Raw genomic sequence first — 21,441 nt, forward strand, 5'->3', positions numbered from 1 at the left:
GCCCGTGATAGCTCAGTTGGTAGAGCGGAGGACTGTAGTGGCAAAGCTGTAATTGGCAATCCTTAGGTCGCTGGTTCGAATCCGGCTCGCGGGACAACCTTTTGCTATTAATAACCACATTTAAGTGGACCAATATCCTTTCAGTTTTGTTCATGCCACTCTTGACGCTTTAAGATATTTAAGATAGATGAAGCAGAATGCAATCAAAGCCTAAATAATGCACTAAAGGAAATAAATGGCTGCAATTTACCCCAAAGAGCCCCAAATGCTAGTCTGATTCCTGACTTCCGAAAACGGCTTGATTGGAGGGAGGAAAAAAGTGTGTCAGGAGTGGGATTTGAACCCACGCCCACATTCGTGGACCAGAACACCCGTATCTCCACTAGGGGAGAAGGTCTGATGCAATACCTTGAGTCTGGCGCCTTAGACCGCTCGGCCATCCTGACAACGATGTCAAAAGTGATATCTTTACGCTTTTGAAGTCACACATGTATTCCTTACCATTGAATCGATGCTGATACACCCAACAAGTCTGCATGCATCCTGAACTGTTTTAGGGTTACTATTTTCATTCATCTGTGTTCTTGCCTCCTCAAAGCTTCTTATGTTCAACACAACTGATGTAATGGATCGACTCTTCTTGTAACGCTCAATTATGACGAGGTTTGGACTTGCTTAGTAGTCTGCACACATCCGAGCGAATGCTAATGCGGATCATTCAGGTTTTTCTCTTAGAAATCAGCCTGTTTGTGAGGATTCGACTCCTTACTAAAAGATTCCGTAATCACCCGGCATATGTCAACTAATCGAACTGGAGACTGGTGCTAGGAGACATGTGTGGCTCAGAGGTTGAAATGAGTTTACACATCTTTTCGGCAGCTTGCTACCCACAACACACTGTCAGCAAGGAGGAAGTGTTTGAGCAGTCAAGCGAGGAAGGCCCTATTGATTAGAAAGAGAGGCGTCTTTTCAAACGACCTGAAGTGTCAAGGCCCGTGATAGCTCAGTTGGTAGAGCGGAGGACTGTAGTGGCAAAGCTGTAATTGGCAATCCTTAGGTCGCTGGTTCGAATCCGGCTCGCGGGACAACCTTTTGCTATTAATAACCACATTTAAGTGGACCAATATCCTTTCAGTTTTGTTCATGCCACTCTTGACGCTTTAAGATATTTAAGATAGATGAAGCAGAATGCAATCAAAGCCTAAATAATGCACTAAAGGAAATAAATGGCTGCAATTTACCCCAAAGAGCCCCAAATGCTAGTCTGATTCCTGACTTCCGAAAACGGCTTGATTGGAGGGAGGAAAAAAGTGTGTCAGGAGTGGGATTTGAACCCACGCCCACATTCGTGGACCAGAACTCCCGTACCTCCACTAGGGGAGAAGGTCTGATGCAATACCTTGAGTCTGGCGCCTTAGACCGCTCGGCCATCCTGACAACGATCTCAAAAGTGATATCTTTACGCTTTTGAAGTCACACATGTATTCCTTACCATTGAATCGATGCTGATACACCCAACAAGTCTGCATGCATTCTGGACTGTTTTAGGGTTACTATTTTCATTCATCTGTGTTCTTGCCTCCTCAAAGCTTCTTATGTTCAACACAACTGATGTAATGGATCGACTCTTCTTGTAACGCTCAATTATGACGAGGTTTGGACTTGCTTAGTAGTCTGCACACATCCGAGCGAATGCTAATGCGGATCATTCAGGTTTTTCTCTTAGAAATCAGCCTGTTTGTGAGGATTCGACTCCTTACTAAAAGATTCCGTAATCACCCGGCATATGTCAACTAATCGAACTGGAGACTGGTGCTAGGAGACATGTGTGGCTCAGAGGTTGAAATGAGTTTACACATCTTTTCGGCAGCTTGCTACCCACAACACACTGTCAGCAAGGAGGAAGTGTTTGAGCAGTCAAGCGAGGAAGGCCCTATTGATTAGAAAGAGAGGCGTCTTTTCAAACGACCTGAAGTGTCAAGGCCCGTGATAGCTCAGTTGGTAGAGCGGAGGACTGTAGTTGCAAAGCTGTAATTGGCAATCCTTAGGTCGCTGGTTCGAATCCGGCTCGCGGGACAACCTTTTGCTATTAATAACCACATTTAAGTGGACCAATATCCTTTCAGTTTTGTTCATGCCACTCTTGACACTTTAAGATATTTAAGATAGATGAAGCAGAATGCAATCAAAGCCTAAATAATGCACTAAAGGAAATAAATGGCTGCAATTTACCCCAAAGAGCCCCAAATGCTAGTCTGATTCCTGACTTCCGAAAACGGCTTGATTGGAGGGAGGAAAAAAGTGTGTCAGGAGTGGGATTTGAACCCACGCCCACATTCGTGGACCAGAACACCCGTACCTCCACTAGGGGAGAAGGTCTGATGCAATACCTTGAGTCTGGCGCCTTAGACCGCTCGGCCATCCTGACAACGATGTCAAAAGTGATATCTTTACGCTTTTGAAGTCACACATGTATTCCTTACCATTGAATCGATGCTGATACACCCAACAAGTCTACATGCATCCTGGACTGTTTTAGGGTTACTATTTTCATTCATCTGTGTTCTTGCCTCCTCAAAGCTTCTTATGTTCAACACAACTGATGTAATGGATCGACTCTTCTTGTAACGCTCAATTATGACGAGGTTTGGACTTGCTTAGTAGTCTGCACACATCCGAGCGAATGCTAATGCGGATCATTCAGGTTTTTCTCTTAGAAATCAGCCTGTTTGTGAGGATTAGACTCCTTACTAAAAGATTCCGTAATCACCCGGCATATGTCAACAAATCGAACTGGAGACTGGTGCTAGGAGACATGTGTGGCTCAGAGGTTGAAATGAGTTTACACATCTTTTCGGCAGCTTGCTACCCACAACACACTGTCAGCAAGGAGGAAGTGTTTGAGCAGTCAAGCGAGGAAGGCCCTATTGATTAGAAAGAGAGGCGTCTTTTCAAACGACCTGAAGTGTCAAGGCCCGTGATAGCTCAGTTGGTAGAGCGGAGGACTGTAGTGGCAAAGCTGTAATTGGCAATCCTTAGGTCGCTGGTTCGAATCCGGCTCGCGGGACAACCTTTTGCTATTAATAACCACATTTAAGAGGACCAATATCCTTTCAGTTTTGTTCATGCCACTCTTGACGCTTTAAGATATTTAAGATAGATGAAGCAGAATGCTATCAAAGCCTAAATAATGCACTGAAGGAAATAAATGGCTGCAATTTACCCCAAAGAGCCCCAAATGCTAGTCTGATTCCTGACTTCCGAAAACGGCTTGATTGGAGGGAGGAAAAAAGTGTGTCAGGAGTGGGATTTGAACCCACGCCCACATTCGTGGACCAGAACTCCCGTACCTCCACTAGGGGAGAAGGTCTGATGCAATACCTTGAGTCTGGCGCCTTAGACCGCTCGGCCATCCTGACAACGATCTCAAAAGTGATATCTTTACGCTTTTGAAGTCACACATGTATTCCTTACCATTGAATCGATGCTGATACACCCAACAAGTCTGCATGCATTCTGGACTGTTTTAGGGTTACTATTTTCATTCATCTGTGTTCTTGCCTCCTCAAAGCTTCTTATGTTCAACACAACTGATGTAATGGATCGACTCTTCTTGTAACGCTCAATTATGACGAGGTTTGGACTTGCTTAGTAGTCTGCACACATCCGAGCGAATGCTAATGCGGATCATTCAGGTTTTTCTCTTAGAAATCAGCCTGTTTGTGAGGATTCGACTCCTTACTAAAAGATTCCGTAATCACCCGGCATATGTCAACTAATCGAACTGGAGACTGGTGCTAGGAGACATGTGTGGCTCAGAGGTTGAAATGAGTTTACACATCTTTTCGGCAGCTTGCTACCCACAACACACTGTCAGCAAGGAGGAAGTGTTTGAGCAGTCAAGCGAGGAAGGCCCTATTGATTAGAAAGAGAGGCGTCTTTTCAAACGACCTGAAGTGTCAAGGCCCGTGATAGCTCAGTTGGTAGAGCGGAGGACTGTAGTGGCAAAGCTGTAATTGGCAATCCTTAGGTCGCTGGTTCGAATCCGGCTCGCGGGACAACCTTTTGCTATTAATAAAAACATTTAAGAGGACCAATATCCTTTCAGTTTTGTTCATGCCACTCTTGACGCTTTAAGATATTTAAGATAGATGAAGCAGAATGCAATCAAAGCCTAAATAATGCACTAAAGGAAATAAATGGCTGCAATTTACCCCAAAGAGCCCCAAATGCTAGTCTGATTCCTGACTTCCGAAAAGGGCTTGATTGGAGGGAGGAAAAAAGTGTGTCAGGAGTGGGATTTGAACCCACGCCCACATTCGTGGACCAGAACACCCGTACCTCCACTAGGGGAGAAGGTCTGATGCAATACCTTGAGTCTGGCGCCTTAGACCGCTCGGCCATCCTGACAACGATGTCAAAAGTGATATCTTTACGCTTTTGAAGTCACACATGTATTCCTTACCACTGAATCGATGCTGATACACCCAACAAGTCTACATGCATCCTGGACTGTTTTAGGGTTACTATTTTCATTCATCTGTGTTCTTGCCTCCTCAAAGCTTCTTATGTTCAACACAACTGATGTAATGGATCGACTCTTCTTGTAACGCTCAATTATGACGAGGTTTGGACTTGCTTAGTAGTCTGCACACATCCGAGCGAATGCTAATGCGGATCATTCAGGTTTTTCTCTTAGAAATCAGCCTGTTTGTGAGGATTCGACTCCTTACTAAAAGATTCCGTAATCACCCGGCATATGTCAACTAATCGAACTGGAGACTGGTGTTAGGAGACATGTGTGGCTCAGAGGTTGAAATGAGTCTACACATCTTTTCGGCAGATTGCTACCCACAACACACTGTCAGCAAGGAGGAAGTGTTTGAGCAGTCAAGCGAGGAAGGCCCTATTGATTAGAAAGAGAGGCGTCTTTTCAAACGACCTGAAGTGTCAAGGCCCGTGATAGCTCAGTTGGTAGAGCGGAGGACTGTAGTGGCAAAGCTGTAATTGGCAATCCTTAGGTCGCTGGTTCGAATCCGGCTCGCGGGACAACCTTTTGCTATTAATAACCACATTTAAGAGGACCAATATCCTTTCAGTTTTGTTCATGCCACTCTTGACGCTTTAAGATATTTAAGATAGATGAAGCAGAATGCTATCAAAGCCTAAATAATGCACTAAAGGAAATAAATGGCTGCAATTTACCCCAAAGAGCCCCAAATGCTAGTCTGATTCCTGACTTCCGAAAACGGCTTGATTGGAGGGAGGAAAAAAGTGTGTCAGGAGTGGGATTTGAACCCACGCCCACATTCGTGGACCAGAACTCCCGTACCTCCACTAGGGGAGAAGGTCTGATGCAATACCTTGAGTCTGGCGCCTTAGACCGCTCGGCCATCCTGACAACGATCTCAAAAGTGATATCTTTACGCTTTTGAAGTCACACATGTATTCCTTACCATTGAATCGATGCTGATACACCCAACAAGTCTGCATGCATTCTGGACTGTTTTAGGGTTACTATTTTCATTCATCTGTGTTCTTGCCTCCTCAAAGCTTCTTATGTTCAACACAACTGATGTAATGGATCGACTCTTCTTGTAACGCTCAATTATGACGAGGTTTGGACTTGCTTAGTAGTCTGCACACATCCGAGCGAATGCTAATGCGGATCATTCAGGTTTTTCTCTTAGAAATCAGCCTGTTTGTGAGGATTCGACTCCTTACTAAAAGATTCCGTAATCACCCGGCATATGTCAACTAATCGAACTGGAGACTGGTGCTAGGAGACATGTGTGGCTCAGAGGTTGAAATGAGTTTACACATCTTTTCGGCAGCTTGCTACCCACAACACACTGTCAGCAAGGAGGAAGTGTTTGAGCAGTCAAGCGAGGAAGGCCCTATTGATTAGAAAGAGAGGCGTCTTTTCAAACGACCTGAAGTGTCAAGGCCCGTGATAGCTCAGTTGGTAGAGCGGAGGACTGTAGTGGCAAAGCTGTAATTGGCAATCCTTAGGTCGCTGGTTCGAATCCGGCTCGCGGGACAACCTTTTGCTATTAATAACCACATTTAAGTGGACCAATATCCTTTCAGTTTTGTTCATGCCACTCTTGACGCTTTAAGATATTTAAGATAGATGAAGCAGAATGCAATCAAAGCCTAAATAATGCACTAAAGGAAATAAATGGCTGCAATTTACCCCAAAGAGCCCCAAATGCTAGTCTGATTCCTGACTTCCGAAAACGGCTTGATTGGAGGGAGGAAAAAAGTGTGTCAGGAGTGGGATTTGAACCCACGCCCACATTCGTGGACCAGAACTCCCGTACCTCCACTAGGGGAGAAGGTCTGATGCAATACCTTGAGTCTGGCGCCTTAGACCGCTCGGCCATCCTGACAACGATGTCAAAAGTGATATCTTTACGCTTTTGAAGTCACACATGTATTCCTTACCATTGAATCGATGCTGATACACCCAACAAGTCTACATGCATCCTGGACTGTTTTAGGGTTACTATTTTCATTCATCTGTGTTCTTGCCTCCTCAAAGCTTCTTATGTTCAACACAACTGATGTAATGGATCGACTCTTCTTGTAACGCTCAATTATGACGAGGTTTGGACTTGCTTAGTAGTCTGCACACATCCGAGCGAATGCTAATGCGGATCATTCAGGTTTTTCTCTTAGAAATCAGCCTGTTTGTGAGGGTTAGACTCCTTACTAAAAGATTCCGTAATCACCCGGCATATGTCAACAAATCGAACTGGAGACTGGTGCTAGGAGACATGTGTGGCTCAGAGGTTGAAATGAGTTTACACATCTTTTCGGCAGCTTGCTACCCACAACACACTGTCAGCAAGGAGGAAGTGTTTGAGCAGTCAAGCGAGGAAGGCCCTATTGATTAGAAAGAGAGGCGTCTTTTCAAACGACCTGAAGTGTCAAGGCCCGTGATAGCTCAGTTGGTAGAGCGGAGGACTGTAGTGGCAAAGCTGTAATTGGCAATCCTTAGGTCGCTGGTTCGAATCCGGCTCGCGGGACAACCTTTTGCTATTAATAAAAACATTTAAGAGGACCAATATCCTTTCAGTTTTGTTCATGCCACTCTTGACGCTTTAAGATATTTAAGATAGATGAAGCAGAATGCAATCAAAGCCTAAATAATGCACTAAAGGAAATAAATGGCTGCAATTTACCCCAAAGAGCCCCAAATGCTAGTCTGATTCCTGACTTCCGAAAAGGGCTTGATTGGAGGTAGGAAAAAAGTGTGTCAGGAGTGGGATTTGAACCCACGCCCACATTCGTGGACCAGAACACCCGTACCTCCACTAGGGGAGAAGGTCTGATGCAATACCTTGAGTCTGGCGCCTTAGACCGCTCGGCCATCCTGACAACGATGTCAAAAGTGATATCTTTACGCTTTTGAAGTCACACATGTATTCCTTACCATTGAATCGATGCTGATACACCCAACAAGTCTACATGCATCCTGGACTGTTTTAGGGTTACTATTTTCATTCATCTGTGTTCTTGCCTCCTCAAAGCTTCTTATGTTCAACACAACTGATGTAATGGATCGACTCTTCTTGTAACGCTCAATTATGACGAGGTTTGGACTTGCTTAGTAGTCTGCACACATCCGAGCGAATGCTAATGCGGATCATTCAGGTTTTTCTCTTAGAAATCAGCCTGTTTGTGAGGATTCGACTCCTTACTAAAAAATTCCGTAATCACCCGGCATATGTCAACAAATCGAACTGGAGACTGGTGCTAGGAGACATGTGTGGCTCAGAGGTTGAAATGAGTTTACACATCTTTTCGGCAGCTTGCTACCCACAACACACTGTCAGCAAGGAGGAAGTGTTTGAGCAGTCAAGCGAGGAAGGCCCTATTGATTAGAAAGAGAGGCGTCTTTTCAAACGACCTGAAGTGTCAAGGCCCGTGATAGCTCAGTTGGTAGAGCGGAGGACTGTAGTGGCAAAGCTGTAATTGGCAATCCTTAGGTCGCTGGTTCGAATCCGGCTCGCGGGACAACCTTTTGCTATTAATAAAAACATTTAAGAGGACCAATATCCTTTCAGTTTTGTTCATGCCACTCTTGACGCTTTAAGATATTTAAGATAGATGAAGCAGAATGCAATCAAAGCCTAAATAATGCACTAAAGGAAATAAATGGCTGCAATTTACCCCAAAGAGCCCCAAATGCTAGTCTGATTCCTGACTTCCGAAAAGGGCTTGATTGGAGGTAGGAAAAAAGTGTGTCAGGAGTGGGATTTGAACCCACGCCCACATTCGTGGACCAGAACACCCGTACCTCCACTAGGGGAGAAGGTCTGATGCAATACCTTGAGTCTGGCGCCTTAGACCGCTCGGCCATCCTGACAACGATGTCAAAAGTGATATCTTTACGCTTTTGAAGTCACACATGTATTCCTTACCATTGAATCGATGCTGATACACCCAACAAGTCTACATGCATCCTGGACTGTTTTAGGGTTACTATTTTCATTCATCTGTGTTCTTGCCTCCTCAAAGCTTCTTATGTTCAACACAACTGATGTAATGGATCGACTCTTCTTGTAACGCTCAATTATGACGAGGTTTGGACTTGCTTAGTAGTCTGCACACATCCGAGCGAATGCTAATGCGGATCATTCAGGTTTTTCTCTTAGAAATCAGCCTGTTTGTGAGGATTCGACTCCTTACTAAAAAATTCCGTAATCACCCGGCATATGTCAACAAATCGAACTGGAGACTGGTGCTAGGAGACATGTGTGGCTCAGAGGTTGAAATGAGTCTACACATCTTTTCGGCAGTTTGCTACCCACAACACACTGTCAGCAAGGAGGAAGTGTTTGAGCAGTCAAGCGAGGAAGGCCCTATTGATTAGAAAGAGAGGCGTCTTTTCAAACGACCTGAAGTGTCAAGGCCCGTGATAGCTCAGTTGGTAGAGCGGAGGACTGTAGTGGCAAAGCTGTAATTGGCAATCCTTAGGTCGCTGGTTCGAATCCGGCTCGCGGGACAACCTTTTGCTATTAATAACCACATTTAAGAGGACCAATATCCTTTCAGTTTTGTTCATGCCACTCTTGACGCTTTAAGATATTTAAGATAGATGAAGCAGAATGCTATCAAAGCCTAAATAATGCACTAAAGGAAATAAATGGCTGCAATTTACCCCAAAGAGCCCCAAATGCTAGTCTGATTCCTGACTTCCGAAAACGGCTTGATTGGAGGGAGGAAAAAAGTGTGTCAGGAGTGGGATTTGAACCCACGCCCACATTCGTGGACCAGAACACCCGTACCTCCACTAGGGGAGAAGGTCTGATGCAATACCTTGAGTCTGGCGCCTTAGACCGCTCGGCCATCCTGACAACGATCTCAAAAGTGATATCTTTACGCTTTTGAAGTCACACATGTATTCCTTACCATTGAATCGATGCTGATACACCCAACAAGTCTGCATGCATTCTGGACTGTTTTAGGGTTACTATTTTCATTCATCTGTGTTCTTGCCTCCTCAAAGCTTCTTATATTCAACACAACTGATGTAATGGATCGACTCTTCTTGTAACTCTCAATTATGACGAGGTTTGGACTTGCTTAGTAGTCTGCACACATCCGAGCGAATGCTAATGCGGATCATTCAGGTTTTTCTCTTAGAAATCAGCCTGTTTGTGAGGATTAGACTCCTTACTAAAAGATTCCGTAATCACCCGGCATATGTCAACAAATCGAACTGGAGACTGGTGCTAGGAGACATGTGTGGCTCAGAGGTTGAAATGAGTCTACACATCTTTTCGGCAGTTTGCTACCCACAACACACTGTCAGCAAGGAGGAAGTGTTTGAGCAGTCAAGCGAGGAAGGCCCTATTGATTAGAAAGAGAGGCGTCTTTTCAAACGACCTGAAGTGTCAAGGCCCGTGATAGCTCAGTTGTTAGAGCGGAGGACTGTAGTGGCAAAGCTGTAATTGGCAATCCTTAGGTCGCTGGTTCGAATCCGGCTCGCGGGACAACCTTTTGCTATTAATAACCACATTTAAGAGGACCAATATCCTTTCAGTTTTGTTCATGCCACTCTTGACGCTTTAAGATATTTAAGATAGATGAAGCAGAATGCTATCAAAGCCTAAATAATGCACTAAAGGAAATAAATGGCTGCAATTTACCCCAAAGAGCCCCAAATGCTAGTCTGATTCCTGACTTCCGAAAACGGCTTGATTGGAGGGAGGAAAAAAGTGTGTCAGGAGTGGGATTTGAACCCACGCCCACATTCGTGGACCAGAACACCCGTACCTCCACTAGGGGAGAAGGTCTGATGCAATACCTTGAGTCTGGCGCCTTAGACCGCTCGGCCATCCTGACAACGATCTCAAAAGTGATATCTTTACGCTTTTGAAGTCACACATGTATTCCTTACCATTGAATCGATGCTGATACACCCAACAAGTCTGCATGCATTCTGGACTGTTTTAGGGTTACTATTTTCATTCATCTGTGTTCTTGCCTCCTCAAAGCTTCTTATATTCAACACAACTGATGTAATGGATCGACTCTTCTTGTAACTCTCAATTATGACGAGGTTTGGACTTGCTTAGTAGTCTGCACACATCCGAGCGAATGTTAATGCGGATCATTCAGGTTTTTCTCTTAGAAATCAGCCTGTTTGTGAGGATTAGACTCCTTACTAAAAGTTTCCGTAATCACCCGGCATATGTCAACTAATCGAACTGGAGACTGGTGTTAGGAGACATGTGTGGCTCAGAGGTTGAAATGAGTTTACACATCTTTTCGGCAGCTTGCTACCCACAACACACTGTCAGCAAGGAGGAAGTGTTTGAGCAGTCAAGCGAGGAAGGCCCTATTGATTAGAAAGAGAGGCGTCTTTTCAAACGACCTGAAGTGTCAAGGCCCGTGATAGCTCAGTTGGTAGAGCGGAGGACTGTAGTGGCAAAGCTGTAATTGGCAATCCTTAGGTCGCTGGTTCGAATCCGGCTCGCGGGACAACTTTTTATTATTAATAACCACATTTAAGAGGACCAGTGTCATTTCAGTTTTGTTCATGCCACTCTTGACGCTTTAAGATATTCAAGATAGATGAAGCAGAATGCAATCAAAGCCTAAATAATGCACTAAAGGAAATAAATGGCTGCAATTTACCCCAAAGAGCCCCAAATGCTAGTCTGATTCCTGACTTCCGAAAAGGGCTTGATTGGAGGGAGGAAAAAAGTGTGTCAGGAGTGGGATTTGAACCCACGCCCACATTCGTGGACCAGAACACCCGTACCTCCACTAGGGGAGAAGGTCTGATGCAATACCTTGAGTCTGGCGCCTTAGACCGCTCGGCCATCCTGACAACGATCTCAAAAGTGATATCTTTACGCTTTTGAAGTCACACATGTATTCCTTACCATTGAATTGATGCTGATACACCCAACAAGTCTGCATGCATTCTGGACAGTTTTAGAGTTGCTATTTTCATTCATCTGTGTTCTTGCCTCCTCAAAGCTTCTTATATTCAACACAACTGATGTAATGGATCGACTCTTCTTGTAACTCTCAATTATGACGAGGTTTGGACTTGCTTAGTAGTCTGCACACATCCGAGCGAATGCTAATGCGGATCATTCAGGTTTTTCTCTTAGAAATCAGCCTGTTTGTGAGGATTCGACTCCTTACTAAAAGATTCCGTAATCACCCGGCATACGTCAACTAATCGAACTGGAGACTGGTGCTAGGAGACATGTGTGGCTCAGAGGTTGAAATGAGTTTACACATCTTTTCGGCAGATTGCTACCCACAACACACTGTCAGCAAGGAGGAAGTGTTTGAGCAGTCAAGCGAGGAAGGCCCTATTGATTAGAAAGAGAGGCGTCTTTTCAAACGACCTGAAGTGTCAAGGCTCGTGATAGCTCAGTTGGTAGAGCGGAGGACTGTAGTGGCAAAGCTGTAATTGGCAATCCTTAGGTCGCTGGTTCGAATCCGGCTCGCGGGACAACTTTTTGCTATTAATAACCACATTTAAGAGGACCAATATCCTTTCAGTTTTGTTCATGCCACTCTTGACGCTTTAAGATATTTAAGATAGATGAAGCAGAATGCAATCAAAGCCTAAATAATGCACTAAAGGAAATAAATGGCTGCAATTTACCCCAAAGAGCCCCAAATGCTAGTCTGATTCCTGACTTCCGAAAACTGCTTGATTGGAGGGAGGAAAAAAGTGTGTCAGAAGTGGGATTTGAACCCACGCCCACATTCGTGGACCAGAACTCCCGTACCTCCACTAGGGGAGAAGGTCTGATGCAATACCTTGAGTCTGGCGCCTTAGACCGCTCGGCCATCCTAACAACAATGTCAAAAGTGATATCTTTACGCTTTTGAAGTCACACATGTATTCCTTACCATTGAATTGATGCTGATACACCCAACAAGTCTGCATGCATTCTGGACATTTTTGGAGTTGCTATTCTCATTCATCTGTGTTCTTGCCTCCTCAAAGCTTCTTATATTCAACACAACTGATGTAATGGATCGACTCTTCTTGTGACTCTCAATTATGACGAGGTTTGGACTTGCTTAGTAGTCTGCACACATCTGAGCGAATGCTAATGCGGATCATTCACGTTTTTCTCTTAGAAATCAGCCTGTTTGTGAGGATTAGACTCCTTACTAAAAGATTCCGCAATCACCCGGCATACGTCAACTAATCGAACTGGAGACTGGTGTTAGGAGACATGTGTGGCTCAGAGGTTGAAATGAGTTTACACATCTTTTCGGCAGATTGCTACCCACAACACACTGTCAGCAAGGAGGAAGTGTTTGAGCAGTCAAGCGAGGAAGGCCCTATTGATTAGAAAGAGAGGCGTCTTTTCAAACGACCTGAAGTGTCAAGGCCCGTGATAGCTCAGTTGGTAGAGCGGAGGACTGTAGTGGCAAAGCTGTAATTGGCAATCCTTAGGTCGCTGGTTCGAATCCGGCTCGCGGGACAACTTTTTGCTATTAATAACTACATTTAAGAGGACCAATATCCTTTCAGTTTTGTTCATGCCACTCTTGACGCTTTAAGATATTTAAGATAGATGAAGCAGAATGCAATCAAAGCCTAAATAATGCACTAAAGGAAATAAATGGCTGCAATTTACCCTAAAGAGCCCCAAATGCTAGTCTGATTCCTGACTTCCGAAAACGGCTTGATTGGAGGCAGGAAAAAAGTGTGTCAGGAGTGGGATTTGAACCCACGCCCACATTCGTGGACCAGAACACCCGTACCTCCACTAGGGGAGAAGGTCTGATGCAATACCTTGAGTCTGGCGCCTTAGACCGCTCGGCCATCCTGACAACGATGTCAAAAGTGATATCTTTACGCTTTTGAAGTCACACATGTATTCCTTACCATTGAATCGATGCTGATACACCCAAGTCTGCATGCATTCTGGACAGTTTCAGGGTTACTATTTTCCTTTATCTGTGTTCTTGCCTCCTCAAAGCTTCTTATATTCAACACAACTGATGTAATGGATCGACTCTTCTTGTGACTCTCAATTATGACGAGGTTTGGACTTGCTTAGTAGTCTGCACACATCTGAGCGAATGCTAATGCGGATCATTCAGGTTTTTCTCTTAGAAATCAGCCTGTTTGTGAGGATTCGACTCCTTACTAAAAGATTCCGTAATCACCCGGCATACGTCAACTAATCGAACTGGAGACTGGTGCTAGGAGACATGTGTGGCTCAGAGGTTGAAATGAGTTTACACATCTTTTCGGCAGATTGCTACCCACAACACACTGTCAGCAAGGAGGAAGTGTTTGAGCAGTCAAGCGAGGAAGGCCCTATTGATTAGAAAGAGAGGCGTCTTTTCAAACGACCTGAAGTGTCAAGGCTCGTGATAGCTCAGTTGGTAGAGCGGAGGACTGTAGTGGCAAAGCTGTAATTGGCAATCCTTAGGTCGCTGGTTCGAATCCGGCTCGCGGGACAACTTTTTGCTATTAATAACCACATTTAAGAGGACCAATATCCTTTCAGTTTTGTTCATGCCACTCTTGACGCTTTAAGATATTTAAGATAGATGAAGCAGAATGCAATCAAAGCCTAAATAAAGCACTAAAGGAAATAAATGGCTGCAATTTACCCTAAAGAGCCCCAAATGCTAGTCTGATTCCTGACTTCCGAAAACTGCTTGATTGGAGGGAGGGAAAAAGTGTGTCAGAAGTGGGATTTGAACCCACGCCCACATTCGTGGACCAGAACTCCCGTACCTCCACTAGGGGAGAAGGTCTGATGCAATACCTTGAGTCTGGCGCCTTAGACCGCTCGGCCATCCTGACAACGATGTCAAAAGTGATATCTTTACGCTTTTGAAGTCACACATGTATTCCTTACCATTGAATTGATGCTGATACACCCAACAAGTCTGCATGCATTCTGGACAGTTTTAGAGTTGCTATTTTCATTCATCTGTGTTCTTGCCTCCTCAAAGCTTCTTATATTCAACACAACTGATGTAATGGATCGACTCTTCTTGTAACTCTCAATTATGACGAGGTTTGGACTTGCTTAGTAGTCTGCACACATCTGAGCGAATGCTAATGCGGATCATTCAGGTTTTTCTCTTAGAAATCAGCCTGTTTGTGAGGATTCGACTCCTTACTAAAAGATTCCGTAATCACCCGGCATACGTCAACTAATCGAACTGGAGACTGGTGCTAGGAGACATGTGTGGCTCAGAGGTTGAAATGAGTTTACACATCTTTTCGGCAGATTGCTACCCACAACACACTGTCAGCAAGGAGGAAGTGTTTGAGCAGTCAAGCGAGGAAGGCCCTATTGATTAGAAAGAGAGGCGTCTTTTCAAACGACCTGAAGTGTCAAGGCCCGTGATAGCTCAGTTGGTAGAGCGGAGGACTGTAGTGGCAAAGCTGTAATTGGCAATCCTTAGGTCGCTGGTTCGAATCCGGCTCGCGGGACAACTTTTTGCTATTAATAACCACATTTAAGAGGACCAATATCCTTTCAGTTTTGTTCATGCCACTCTTGACGCTTTAAGATATTTAAGATAGATGAAGCAGAATGCAATCAAAGCCTAAATAATGCACTAAAGGAAATAAATGGCTGCAATTTACCCTAAAGAGCCCCAAATGCTAGTCTGATTCCTGACTTCCGAAAACTGCTTGATTGGAGGGAGGAAAAAAGTGTGTCAGAAGTGGGATTTGAACCCACGCCCACATTCGTGGACCAGAACTCCCGTACCTCCACTAGGGGAGAAGGTCTGATGCAATACCTTGAGTCTGGCGCCTTAGACCGCTCGGCCATCCTGACAACGATCTCAAAAGTGATATCTTTACGCTTTTGAAGTCACACATGTATTCCTTACCATTGAATTGATGCTGATACACCCAACAAGTCTGCATGCATTCTGGACATTTTTGGAGTTGCTATTTTCCTTTATCTGTGTTCTTGCCTCCTCAAAGCTTCTTATATTCAACACAACTGATGTAATGGATCGACTCTTCTTGTGACTCTCAATTATGACGAGGTTTGGACTTGCTTAGTAGTCTGCACACATCTGAGCGAATGCTAATGCGGATCATTCAGGTTTTTCTCTTAGAAATCAGCCTGTTTGTGAGGATTCGACTCCTTACTAAAAGATTCCGCAATCACCCGGCATATGTCAACTAATCGAACTGGAGACTGGTGTTAGGAGACATGTGTGGCTCAGAGGTTGAAATGAGTTTACACATCTTTTCGGCAGATTGCTACCCACAACACACTGTCAGCAAGGAGGAAGTGTTTGAGCAGTCAAGCGAGGAAGGCCCTATTGATTAGAAAGAGAGGCGTCTTTTCAAACGACCTGAAGTGTCAAGGCCCGTGATAGCTCAGTTGGTAGAGCGGAGGACTGTAGTGGCAAAGCTGTAATTGGCAATCCTTAGGTCGCTGGTTCGAATCCGGCTCGCGGGACAACTTTTTGCTATTAATAACTACATTTAAGAGGACCAATATCCTTTCAGTTTTGTTCATGCCACTCTTGACGCTTTAAGATATTTAAGATAGATGAAGCAGAATGCAATCAAAGCCTAAATAATGCACTAAAGGAAATAAATGGCTGCAATTTACCCTAAAGAGCCCCAAATGCTAGTCTGATTCCTGACTTCCGAAAATGGCTTGATTGGAGGGAGGAAAAAAGTGTGTCAGGAGTGGGATTTGAACCCACGCCCACATTCGTGGACCAGAACACCCGTACCTCCACTAGGGGAGAAGGTCTGATGCAATACCTTGAGTCTGGCGCCTTAGACCGCTCGGCCATCCTGACAACGATGTCAAAAGTGATATCTTTACGCTTTTGAAGTCACACATGTATTCCTTACCATTGAATTGATGCTGATACACCCAACAAGTCTGCATGCATTCTGGACAGTTTTAGAGTTGCTATTTTCATTCATCTGTGTTCTTGCCTCCTCAAAGCTTCTTATATTCAACACAACTGATGTAATGGATCGACTCTTCTTGTAACTCTCAATTATGACGAGGTTTGGACTTGCTTAGTAGTCTGCACACATCTGAGCGAATGCTAATGCGGATCATTCAGGTTTTTCTCTTAGAAATCAGCCTGTTTGTGAGGATTCGACTCCTTACTAAAAGATTCCGTAATCACCCGGCATACGTCAACTAATCGAACTGGAGACTGGTGCTAGGAGACATGTGTGGCTCAGAGGTTGAAATGAGTTTACACATCTTTTCGGCAGATTGCTACCCACAACACACTGTCAGCAAGGAGGAAGTGTTTGAGCAGTCAAGCGAGGAAGGCCCTATTGATTAGAAAGAGAGGCGTCTTTTCAAACGACCTGAAGTGTCAAGGCTCGTGATAGCTCAGTTGGTAGAGCGGAGGACTGTAGTGGCAAAGCTGTAATTGGCAATCCTTAGGTCGCTGGTTCGAATCCGGCTCGCGGGACAACTTTTTGCTATTAATAACCACATTTAAGAGGACCAATATCCTTTCAGTTTTGTTCATGCCACTCTTGACGCTTTAAGATATTTAAGATAGATGAAGCAGAATGCAATCAAAGCCTAAATAATGCACTAAAGGAAATAAATGGCTGCAATTTACCCTAAAGAGCCCCAAATGCTAGTCTGATTCCTGACTTCCGAAAACTGCTTGATTGGAGGGAGGAAAAAAGTGTGTCAGAAGTGGGATTTGAACCCACGCCCACATTCGTGGACCAGAACTCCCGTACCTCCACTAGGGGAGAAGGTCTGATGCAATACCTTGAGTCTGGCGCCTTAGACCGCTCGGCCATCCTGACAACGATCTCAAAAGTGATATCTTTACGCTTTTGAAGTCACACATGTATTCCTTACCATTGAATTGATGCTGATACACCCAACAAGTCTGCATGCATTCTGGACATTTTTGGAGTTGCTATTTTCCTTTATCTGTGTTCTTGCCTCCTCAAAGCTTCTTATATTCAACACAACTGATGTAATGGATCGACTCTTCTTGTGACTCTCAATTATGACGAGGTTTGGACTTGCTTAGTAGTCTGCACACATCTGAGCGAATGCTAATGCGGATCATTCAGGTTTTTCTCTTAGAAATCAGCCTGTTTGTGAGGATTCGACTCCTTACTAAAAGATTCCGCAATCACCCGGCATATGTCAACTAATCGAACTGGAGACTGGTGTTAGGAGACATGTGTGGCTCAGAGGTTGAAATGAGTTTACACATCTTTTCGGCAGATTGCTACCCACAACACACTGTCAGCAAGGAGGAAGTGTTTGAGCAGTCAAGCGAGGAAGGCCCTATTGATTAGAAAGAGAGGCGTCTTTTCAAACGACCTGAAGTGTCAAGGCCCGTGATAGCTCAGTTGGTAGAGCGGAGGACTGTAGTGGCAAAGCTGTAATTGGCAATCCTTAGGTCGCTGGTTCGAATCCGGCTCGCGGGACAACTTTTTGCTATTAATAACTACATTTAAGAGGACCAATATCCTTTCAGTTTTGTTCATGCCACTCTTGACGCTTTAAGATATTTAAGATAGATGAAGCAGAATGCAATCAAAGCCTAAATAATGCACTAAAGGAAATAAATGGCTGCAATTTACCCTAAAGAGCCCCAAATGCTAGTCTGATTCCTGACTTCCGAAAATGGCTTGATTGGAGGGAGGAAAAAAGTGTGTCAGGAGTGGGATTTGAACCCACGCCCACATTCGTGGACCAGAACACCCGTACCTCCACTAGGGGAGAAGGTCTGATGCAATACCTTGAGTCTGGCGCCTTAGACCGCTCGGCCATCCTGACAACGATGTCAAAAGTGATATCTTTACGCTTTTGAAGTCACACATGTATTCCTTACCATTGAATTGATGCTGATACACCCAACAAGTCTGCATGCATTCTGGACAGTTTTAGAGTTGCTATTTTCATTCATCTGTGTTCTTGCCTCCTCAAAGCTTCTTATATTCAACACAACTGATGTAATGGATCGACTCTTCTTGTAACTCTCAATTATGACGAGGTTTGGACTTGCTTAGTAGTCTGCACACATCTGAGCGAATGCTAATGCGGATCATTCAGGTTTTTCTCTTAGAAATCAGCCTGTTTGTGAGGATTCGACTCCTTACTAAAAGATTCCGTAATCACCCGGCATACGTCAACTAATCGAACTGGAGACTGGTGCTAGGAGACATGTGTGGCTCAGAGGTTGAAATGAGTTTACACATCTTTTCGGCAGATTGCTACCCACAACACACTGTCAGCAAGGAGGAAGTGTTTGAGCAGTCAAGCGAGGAAGGCCCTATTGATTAGAAAGAGAGGCGTCTTTTCAAACGACCTGAAGTGTCAAGGCCCGTGATAGCTCAGTTGGTAGAGCGGAGGACTGTAGTGGCAAAGCTGTAATTGGCAATCCTTAGGTCGCTGGTTCGAATCCGGCTCGCGGGACAACTTTTTGCTATTAATAACCACATTTAAGAGGACCAATATCCTTTCAGTTTTGTTCATGCCACTCTTGACGCTTTAAGATATTTAAGATAGATGAAGCAGAATGCAATCAAAGCCTAAATAATGCACTAAAGGAAATAAATGGCTGCAATTTACCCTAAAGAGCCCCAAATGCTAGTCTGATTCCTGACTTCCGAAAACTGCTTGATTGGAGGGAGGAAAAAAGTGTGTCAGGAGTGGGATTTGAACCCACGCCCACATTCGTGGACCAGAACTCCCGTACCTCCACTAGGGGAGAAGGTCTGATGCAATACCTTGAGTCTGGCGCCTTAGACCGCTCGGCCATCCTGACAACGATCTCAAAAGTGATATCTTTACGCTTTTGAAGTCACACATGTATTCCTTACCATTGAATTGATGCTGATACACCCAACAAGTCTGCATGCATTCTGGACATTTTTGGAGTTGCTATTTTCCTTTATCTGTGTTCTTGCCTCCTCAAAGCTTCTTATATTCAACACAACTGATGTAATGGATCGACTCTTCTTGTGACTCTCAATTATGACGAGGTTTGGACTTGCTTAGTAGTCTGCACACATCTGAGCGAATGCTAATGCGGATCATTCAGGTTTTTCTCTTAGAAATCAGCCTGTTTGTGAGGATTCGACTCCTTACTAAAAGATTCCGCAATCACCCGGCATATGTCAACTAATCGAACTGGAGACTGGTGTTAGGAGACATGTGTGGCTCAGAGGTTGAAATGAGTTTACACATCTTTTCGGCAGATTGCTACCCACAACACACTGTCAGCAAGGAGGAAGTGTTTGAGCAGTCAAGCGAGGAAGGCCCTATTGATTAGAAAGAGAGGCGTCTTTTCAAACGACCTGAAGTGTCAAGGCCCGTGATAGCTCAGTTGGTAGAGCGGAGGACTGTAGTGGCAAAGCTGTAATTGGCAATCCTTAGGTCGCTGGTTCGAATCCGGCTCGCGGGACAACTTTTTGCTATTAATAACTACATTTAAGAGGACCAATATCCTTTCAGTTTTGTTCATGCCACTCTTGACGCTTTAAGATATTTAAGATAGATGAAGCAGAATGCAATCAAAGCCTAAATAATGCACTAAAGGAAATAAATGGCTGCAATTTACCCTAAAGAGCCCCAAATGCTAGTCTGATTCCTGACTTCCGAAAATGGCTTGATTGGAGGGAGGAAAAAAGTGTGTCAGGAGTGGGATTTGAACCCACGCCCACATTCGTGGACCAGAACACCCGTACCTCCACTAGGGGAGAAGGTCTGATGCAATACCTTGAGTCTGGCGCCTTAGACCGCTCGGCCATCCTGACAACGATGTCAAAAGTGATATCTTTACGCTTTTGAAGTCACACATGTATTCCTTACCATTGAATCGATGCTGATACACCCAAGTCTGCATGCATTCTGGACAGTTTCAGGGTTACTATTTTCCTTTATCTGTGTTCTTGCCTCCTCAAAGCTTCTTATATTCAACACAACTGATGTAATGGATCGACTCTTCTTGTAACTCTCAATTATGACGAGGTTTGGACTTGCTTAGTAGTCTGCACACATCCGAGCGAATGCTAATGCGGATCATTCAGGTTTTTCTCTTAGAAATCAGCCTGTTTGTGAGGATTCGACTCCTTACTAAAAGATTCCGTAATCACCCGGCATACGTCAACTAATCGAACTGGAGACTGGTGCTAGGAGACATGTGTGGCTCAGAGGTTGAAATGAGTTTACACATCTTTTCGGCAGATTGCTACCCACAACACACTGTCAGCAAGGAGGAAGTGTTTGAGCAGTCAAGCGAGGAAGGCCCTATTGATTAGAAAGAGAGGCGTCTTTTCAAACGACCTGAAGTGTCAAGGCTCGTGATAGCTCAGTTGGTAGAGCGGAGGACTGTAGTGGCAAAGCTGTAATTGGCAATCCTTAGGTCGCTGGTTCGAATCCGGCTCGCGGGACAACTTTTTGCTATTAATAACCACATTTAAGAGGACCAATATCCTTTCAGTTTTGTTCATGCCACTCTTGACGCTTTAAGATATTTAAGATAGATGAAGCAGAATGCAATCAAAGCCTAAATAAAGCACTAAAGGAAATAAATGGCTGCAATTTACCCTAAAGAGCCCCAAATGCTAGTCTGATTCCTGACTTCCGAAAACTGCTTGATTGGAGGGAGGGAAAAAGTGTGTCAGAAGTGGGATTTGAACCCACGCCCACATTCGTGGACCAGAACTCCCGTACCTCCACTAGGGGAGAAGGTCTGATGCAATACCTTGAGTCTGGCGCCTTAGACCGCTCGGCCATCCTGACAACGATGTCAAAAGTGATATCTTTACGCTTTTGAAGTCACACATGTATTCCTTACCATTGAATTGATGCTGATACACCCAACAAGTCTGCATGCATTCTGGACAGTTTTAGAGTTGCTATTTTCATTCATCTGTGTTCTTGCCTCCTCAAAGCTTCTTATATTCAACACAACTGATGTAATGGATCGACT

At 44.4% G+C, this 21,441-nt stretch overlaps 44 non-coding genes across 44 annotated transcripts; 22 read left to right on the top strand and 22 right to left on the bottom strand.

Annotated features, from left to right (window-relative positions):
- The first annotated feature begins 1 nt into the window (after position 1).
- Positions 2-94, top strand: Trnay-gua (transfer RNA tyrosine (anticodon GUA)). Its single transcript has 2 exons — positions 2-38; positions 59-94. It is a non-coding gene; the product is annotated as a tRNA-Tyr (tRNA).
- Positions 95-322: 228 nt separating this feature from the next.
- Trnal-caa (transfer RNA leucine (anticodon CAA)) lies at positions 323-446 on the bottom strand. The gene is made up of 2 exons: positions 409-446; positions 323-368 (listed from the first exon to the last, which is right to left on the bottom strand). It is a non-coding gene; the product is annotated as a tRNA-Leu (tRNA).
- Positions 447-992: 546 nt separating this feature from the next.
- Trnay-gua (transfer RNA tyrosine (anticodon GUA)) lies at positions 993-1,085 on the top strand. Its single transcript has 2 exons — positions 993-1,029; positions 1,050-1,085. It is a non-coding gene; the product is annotated as a tRNA-Tyr (tRNA).
- A 228-nt stretch (positions 1,086-1,313) lies between these two features.
- On the bottom strand, positions 1,314-1,437 carry Trnal-caa (transfer RNA leucine (anticodon CAA)). The gene is made up of 2 exons: positions 1,400-1,437; positions 1,314-1,359 (listed from the first exon to the last, which is right to left on the bottom strand). It is a non-coding gene; the product is annotated as a tRNA-Leu (tRNA).
- A 546-nt stretch (positions 1,438-1,983) lies between these two features.
- Trnay-gua (transfer RNA tyrosine (anticodon GUA)) lies at positions 1,984-2,076 on the top strand. The gene is made up of 2 exons: positions 1,984-2,020; positions 2,041-2,076. It is a non-coding gene; the product is annotated as a tRNA-Tyr (tRNA).
- Positions 2,077-2,304: 228 nt separating this feature from the next.
- On the bottom strand, positions 2,305-2,428 carry Trnal-caa (transfer RNA leucine (anticodon CAA)). Its single transcript has 2 exons — positions 2,391-2,428; positions 2,305-2,350 (listed from the first exon to the last, which is right to left on the bottom strand). It is a non-coding gene; the product is annotated as a tRNA-Leu (tRNA).
- Positions 2,429-2,974: 546 nt separating this feature from the next.
- On the top strand, positions 2,975-3,067 carry Trnay-gua (transfer RNA tyrosine (anticodon GUA)). The gene is made up of 2 exons: positions 2,975-3,011; positions 3,032-3,067. It is a non-coding gene; the product is annotated as a tRNA-Tyr (tRNA).
- Positions 3,068-3,295: 228 nt separating this feature from the next.
- Positions 3,296-3,419, bottom strand: Trnal-caa (transfer RNA leucine (anticodon CAA)). Its single transcript has 2 exons — positions 3,382-3,419; positions 3,296-3,341 (listed from the first exon to the last, which is right to left on the bottom strand). It is a non-coding gene; the product is annotated as a tRNA-Leu (tRNA).
- A 546-nt stretch (positions 3,420-3,965) lies between these two features.
- On the top strand, positions 3,966-4,058 carry Trnay-gua (transfer RNA tyrosine (anticodon GUA)). The gene is made up of 2 exons: positions 3,966-4,002; positions 4,023-4,058. It is a non-coding gene; the product is annotated as a tRNA-Tyr (tRNA).
- A 228-nt stretch (positions 4,059-4,286) lies between these two features.
- On the bottom strand, positions 4,287-4,410 carry Trnal-caa (transfer RNA leucine (anticodon CAA)). The gene is made up of 2 exons: positions 4,373-4,410; positions 4,287-4,332 (listed from the first exon to the last, which is right to left on the bottom strand). It is a non-coding gene; the product is annotated as a tRNA-Leu (tRNA).
- Positions 4,411-4,956: 546 nt separating this feature from the next.
- On the top strand, positions 4,957-5,049 carry Trnay-gua (transfer RNA tyrosine (anticodon GUA)). The gene is made up of 2 exons: positions 4,957-4,993; positions 5,014-5,049. It is a non-coding gene; the product is annotated as a tRNA-Tyr (tRNA).
- Positions 5,050-5,277: 228 nt separating this feature from the next.
- Positions 5,278-5,401, bottom strand: Trnal-caa (transfer RNA leucine (anticodon CAA)). The gene is made up of 2 exons: positions 5,364-5,401; positions 5,278-5,323 (listed from the first exon to the last, which is right to left on the bottom strand). It is a non-coding gene; the product is annotated as a tRNA-Leu (tRNA).
- A 546-nt stretch (positions 5,402-5,947) lies between these two features.
- On the top strand, positions 5,948-6,040 carry Trnay-gua (transfer RNA tyrosine (anticodon GUA)). The gene is made up of 2 exons: positions 5,948-5,984; positions 6,005-6,040. It is a non-coding gene; the product is annotated as a tRNA-Tyr (tRNA).
- A 228-nt stretch (positions 6,041-6,268) lies between these two features.
- On the bottom strand, positions 6,269-6,392 carry Trnal-caa (transfer RNA leucine (anticodon CAA)). The gene is made up of 2 exons: positions 6,355-6,392; positions 6,269-6,314 (listed from the first exon to the last, which is right to left on the bottom strand). It is a non-coding gene; the product is annotated as a tRNA-Leu (tRNA).
- Positions 6,393-6,938: 546 nt separating this feature from the next.
- Trnay-gua (transfer RNA tyrosine (anticodon GUA)) lies at positions 6,939-7,031 on the top strand. The gene is made up of 2 exons: positions 6,939-6,975; positions 6,996-7,031. It is a non-coding gene; the product is annotated as a tRNA-Tyr (tRNA).
- Positions 7,032-7,259: 228 nt separating this feature from the next.
- On the bottom strand, positions 7,260-7,383 carry Trnal-caa (transfer RNA leucine (anticodon CAA)). The gene is made up of 2 exons: positions 7,346-7,383; positions 7,260-7,305 (listed from the first exon to the last, which is right to left on the bottom strand). It is a non-coding gene; the product is annotated as a tRNA-Leu (tRNA).
- Positions 7,384-7,929: 546 nt separating this feature from the next.
- Trnay-gua (transfer RNA tyrosine (anticodon GUA)) lies at positions 7,930-8,022 on the top strand. Its single transcript has 2 exons — positions 7,930-7,966; positions 7,987-8,022. It is a non-coding gene; the product is annotated as a tRNA-Tyr (tRNA).
- A 228-nt stretch (positions 8,023-8,250) lies between these two features.
- Positions 8,251-8,374, bottom strand: Trnal-caa (transfer RNA leucine (anticodon CAA)). Its single transcript has 2 exons — positions 8,337-8,374; positions 8,251-8,296 (listed from the first exon to the last, which is right to left on the bottom strand). It is a non-coding gene; the product is annotated as a tRNA-Leu (tRNA).
- A 546-nt stretch (positions 8,375-8,920) lies between these two features.
- On the top strand, positions 8,921-9,013 carry Trnay-gua (transfer RNA tyrosine (anticodon GUA)). Its single transcript has 2 exons — positions 8,921-8,957; positions 8,978-9,013. It is a non-coding gene; the product is annotated as a tRNA-Tyr (tRNA).
- A 228-nt stretch (positions 9,014-9,241) lies between these two features.
- On the bottom strand, positions 9,242-9,365 carry Trnal-caa (transfer RNA leucine (anticodon CAA)). The gene is made up of 2 exons: positions 9,328-9,365; positions 9,242-9,287 (listed from the first exon to the last, which is right to left on the bottom strand). It is a non-coding gene; the product is annotated as a tRNA-Leu (tRNA).
- A 546-nt stretch (positions 9,366-9,911) lies between these two features.
- Trnay-gua (transfer RNA tyrosine (anticodon GUA)) lies at positions 9,912-10,004 on the top strand. The gene is made up of 2 exons: positions 9,912-9,948; positions 9,969-10,004. It is a non-coding gene; the product is annotated as a tRNA-Tyr (tRNA).
- A 228-nt stretch (positions 10,005-10,232) lies between these two features.
- Positions 10,233-10,356, bottom strand: Trnal-caa (transfer RNA leucine (anticodon CAA)). The gene is made up of 2 exons: positions 10,319-10,356; positions 10,233-10,278 (listed from the first exon to the last, which is right to left on the bottom strand). It is a non-coding gene; the product is annotated as a tRNA-Leu (tRNA).
- Positions 10,357-10,902: 546 nt separating this feature from the next.
- Trnay-gua (transfer RNA tyrosine (anticodon GUA)) lies at positions 10,903-10,995 on the top strand. Its single transcript has 2 exons — positions 10,903-10,939; positions 10,960-10,995. It is a non-coding gene; the product is annotated as a tRNA-Tyr (tRNA).
- Positions 10,996-11,223: 228 nt separating this feature from the next.
- Trnal-caa (transfer RNA leucine (anticodon CAA)) lies at positions 11,224-11,347 on the bottom strand. The gene is made up of 2 exons: positions 11,310-11,347; positions 11,224-11,269 (listed from the first exon to the last, which is right to left on the bottom strand). It is a non-coding gene; the product is annotated as a tRNA-Leu (tRNA).
- Positions 11,348-11,893: 546 nt separating this feature from the next.
- Positions 11,894-11,986, top strand: Trnay-gua (transfer RNA tyrosine (anticodon GUA)). Its single transcript has 2 exons — positions 11,894-11,930; positions 11,951-11,986. It is a non-coding gene; the product is annotated as a tRNA-Tyr (tRNA).
- Positions 11,987-12,214: 228 nt separating this feature from the next.
- On the bottom strand, positions 12,215-12,338 carry Trnal-caa (transfer RNA leucine (anticodon CAA)). The gene is made up of 2 exons: positions 12,301-12,338; positions 12,215-12,260 (listed from the first exon to the last, which is right to left on the bottom strand). It is a non-coding gene; the product is annotated as a tRNA-Leu (tRNA).
- Positions 12,339-12,884: 546 nt separating this feature from the next.
- Trnay-gua (transfer RNA tyrosine (anticodon GUA)) lies at positions 12,885-12,977 on the top strand. The gene is made up of 2 exons: positions 12,885-12,921; positions 12,942-12,977. It is a non-coding gene; the product is annotated as a tRNA-Tyr (tRNA).
- Positions 12,978-13,205: 228 nt separating this feature from the next.
- Trnal-caa (transfer RNA leucine (anticodon CAA)) lies at positions 13,206-13,329 on the bottom strand. Its single transcript has 2 exons — positions 13,292-13,329; positions 13,206-13,251 (listed from the first exon to the last, which is right to left on the bottom strand). It is a non-coding gene; the product is annotated as a tRNA-Leu (tRNA).
- A 543-nt stretch (positions 13,330-13,872) lies between these two features.
- Positions 13,873-13,965, top strand: Trnay-gua (transfer RNA tyrosine (anticodon GUA)). Its single transcript has 2 exons — positions 13,873-13,909; positions 13,930-13,965. It is a non-coding gene; the product is annotated as a tRNA-Tyr (tRNA).
- Positions 13,966-14,193: 228 nt separating this feature from the next.
- Positions 14,194-14,317, bottom strand: Trnal-caa (transfer RNA leucine (anticodon CAA)). Its single transcript has 2 exons — positions 14,280-14,317; positions 14,194-14,239 (listed from the first exon to the last, which is right to left on the bottom strand). It is a non-coding gene; the product is annotated as a tRNA-Leu (tRNA).
- Positions 14,318-14,863: 546 nt separating this feature from the next.
- Trnay-gua (transfer RNA tyrosine (anticodon GUA)) lies at positions 14,864-14,956 on the top strand. Its single transcript has 2 exons — positions 14,864-14,900; positions 14,921-14,956. It is a non-coding gene; the product is annotated as a tRNA-Tyr (tRNA).
- Positions 14,957-15,184: 228 nt separating this feature from the next.
- On the bottom strand, positions 15,185-15,308 carry Trnal-caa (transfer RNA leucine (anticodon CAA)). The gene is made up of 2 exons: positions 15,271-15,308; positions 15,185-15,230 (listed from the first exon to the last, which is right to left on the bottom strand). It is a non-coding gene; the product is annotated as a tRNA-Leu (tRNA).
- Positions 15,309-15,854: 546 nt separating this feature from the next.
- Positions 15,855-15,947, top strand: Trnay-gua (transfer RNA tyrosine (anticodon GUA)). Its single transcript has 2 exons — positions 15,855-15,891; positions 15,912-15,947. It is a non-coding gene; the product is annotated as a tRNA-Tyr (tRNA).
- A 228-nt stretch (positions 15,948-16,175) lies between these two features.
- On the bottom strand, positions 16,176-16,299 carry Trnal-caa (transfer RNA leucine (anticodon CAA)). Its single transcript has 2 exons — positions 16,262-16,299; positions 16,176-16,221 (listed from the first exon to the last, which is right to left on the bottom strand). It is a non-coding gene; the product is annotated as a tRNA-Leu (tRNA).
- A 546-nt stretch (positions 16,300-16,845) lies between these two features.
- Trnay-gua (transfer RNA tyrosine (anticodon GUA)) lies at positions 16,846-16,938 on the top strand. The gene is made up of 2 exons: positions 16,846-16,882; positions 16,903-16,938. It is a non-coding gene; the product is annotated as a tRNA-Tyr (tRNA).
- A 228-nt stretch (positions 16,939-17,166) lies between these two features.
- Positions 17,167-17,290, bottom strand: Trnal-caa (transfer RNA leucine (anticodon CAA)). The gene is made up of 2 exons: positions 17,253-17,290; positions 17,167-17,212 (listed from the first exon to the last, which is right to left on the bottom strand). It is a non-coding gene; the product is annotated as a tRNA-Leu (tRNA).
- Positions 17,291-17,836: 546 nt separating this feature from the next.
- Trnay-gua (transfer RNA tyrosine (anticodon GUA)) lies at positions 17,837-17,929 on the top strand. The gene is made up of 2 exons: positions 17,837-17,873; positions 17,894-17,929. It is a non-coding gene; the product is annotated as a tRNA-Tyr (tRNA).
- A 228-nt stretch (positions 17,930-18,157) lies between these two features.
- Positions 18,158-18,281, bottom strand: Trnal-caa (transfer RNA leucine (anticodon CAA)). Its single transcript has 2 exons — positions 18,244-18,281; positions 18,158-18,203 (listed from the first exon to the last, which is right to left on the bottom strand). It is a non-coding gene; the product is annotated as a tRNA-Leu (tRNA).
- A 546-nt stretch (positions 18,282-18,827) lies between these two features.
- Trnay-gua (transfer RNA tyrosine (anticodon GUA)) lies at positions 18,828-18,920 on the top strand. The gene is made up of 2 exons: positions 18,828-18,864; positions 18,885-18,920. It is a non-coding gene; the product is annotated as a tRNA-Tyr (tRNA).
- A 228-nt stretch (positions 18,921-19,148) lies between these two features.
- On the bottom strand, positions 19,149-19,272 carry Trnal-caa (transfer RNA leucine (anticodon CAA)). The gene is made up of 2 exons: positions 19,235-19,272; positions 19,149-19,194 (listed from the first exon to the last, which is right to left on the bottom strand). It is a non-coding gene; the product is annotated as a tRNA-Leu (tRNA).
- Positions 19,273-19,818: 546 nt separating this feature from the next.
- Positions 19,819-19,911, top strand: Trnay-gua (transfer RNA tyrosine (anticodon GUA)). The gene is made up of 2 exons: positions 19,819-19,855; positions 19,876-19,911. It is a non-coding gene; the product is annotated as a tRNA-Tyr (tRNA).
- A 228-nt stretch (positions 19,912-20,139) lies between these two features.
- On the bottom strand, positions 20,140-20,263 carry Trnal-caa (transfer RNA leucine (anticodon CAA)). The gene is made up of 2 exons: positions 20,226-20,263; positions 20,140-20,185 (listed from the first exon to the last, which is right to left on the bottom strand). It is a non-coding gene; the product is annotated as a tRNA-Leu (tRNA).
- A 543-nt stretch (positions 20,264-20,806) lies between these two features.
- Positions 20,807-20,899, top strand: Trnay-gua (transfer RNA tyrosine (anticodon GUA)). The gene is made up of 2 exons: positions 20,807-20,843; positions 20,864-20,899. It is a non-coding gene; the product is annotated as a tRNA-Tyr (tRNA).
- Positions 20,900-21,127: 228 nt separating this feature from the next.
- Positions 21,128-21,251, bottom strand: Trnal-caa (transfer RNA leucine (anticodon CAA)). Its single transcript has 2 exons — positions 21,214-21,251; positions 21,128-21,173 (listed from the first exon to the last, which is right to left on the bottom strand). It is a non-coding gene; the product is annotated as a tRNA-Leu (tRNA).
- Between the last annotated feature and the right edge of the window lie 190 nt (positions 21,252-21,441).

Source organism: Haliotis asinina, chromosome 7 (genome assembly GCF_037392515.1).
Source record: "Haliotis asinina isolate JCU_RB_2024 chromosome 7, JCU_Hal_asi_v2, whole genome shotgun sequence".
In the NCBI taxonomy this organism is placed as follows: domain Eukaryota; kingdom Metazoa; phylum Mollusca; class Gastropoda; order Lepetellida; family Haliotidae; genus Haliotis; species Haliotis asinina.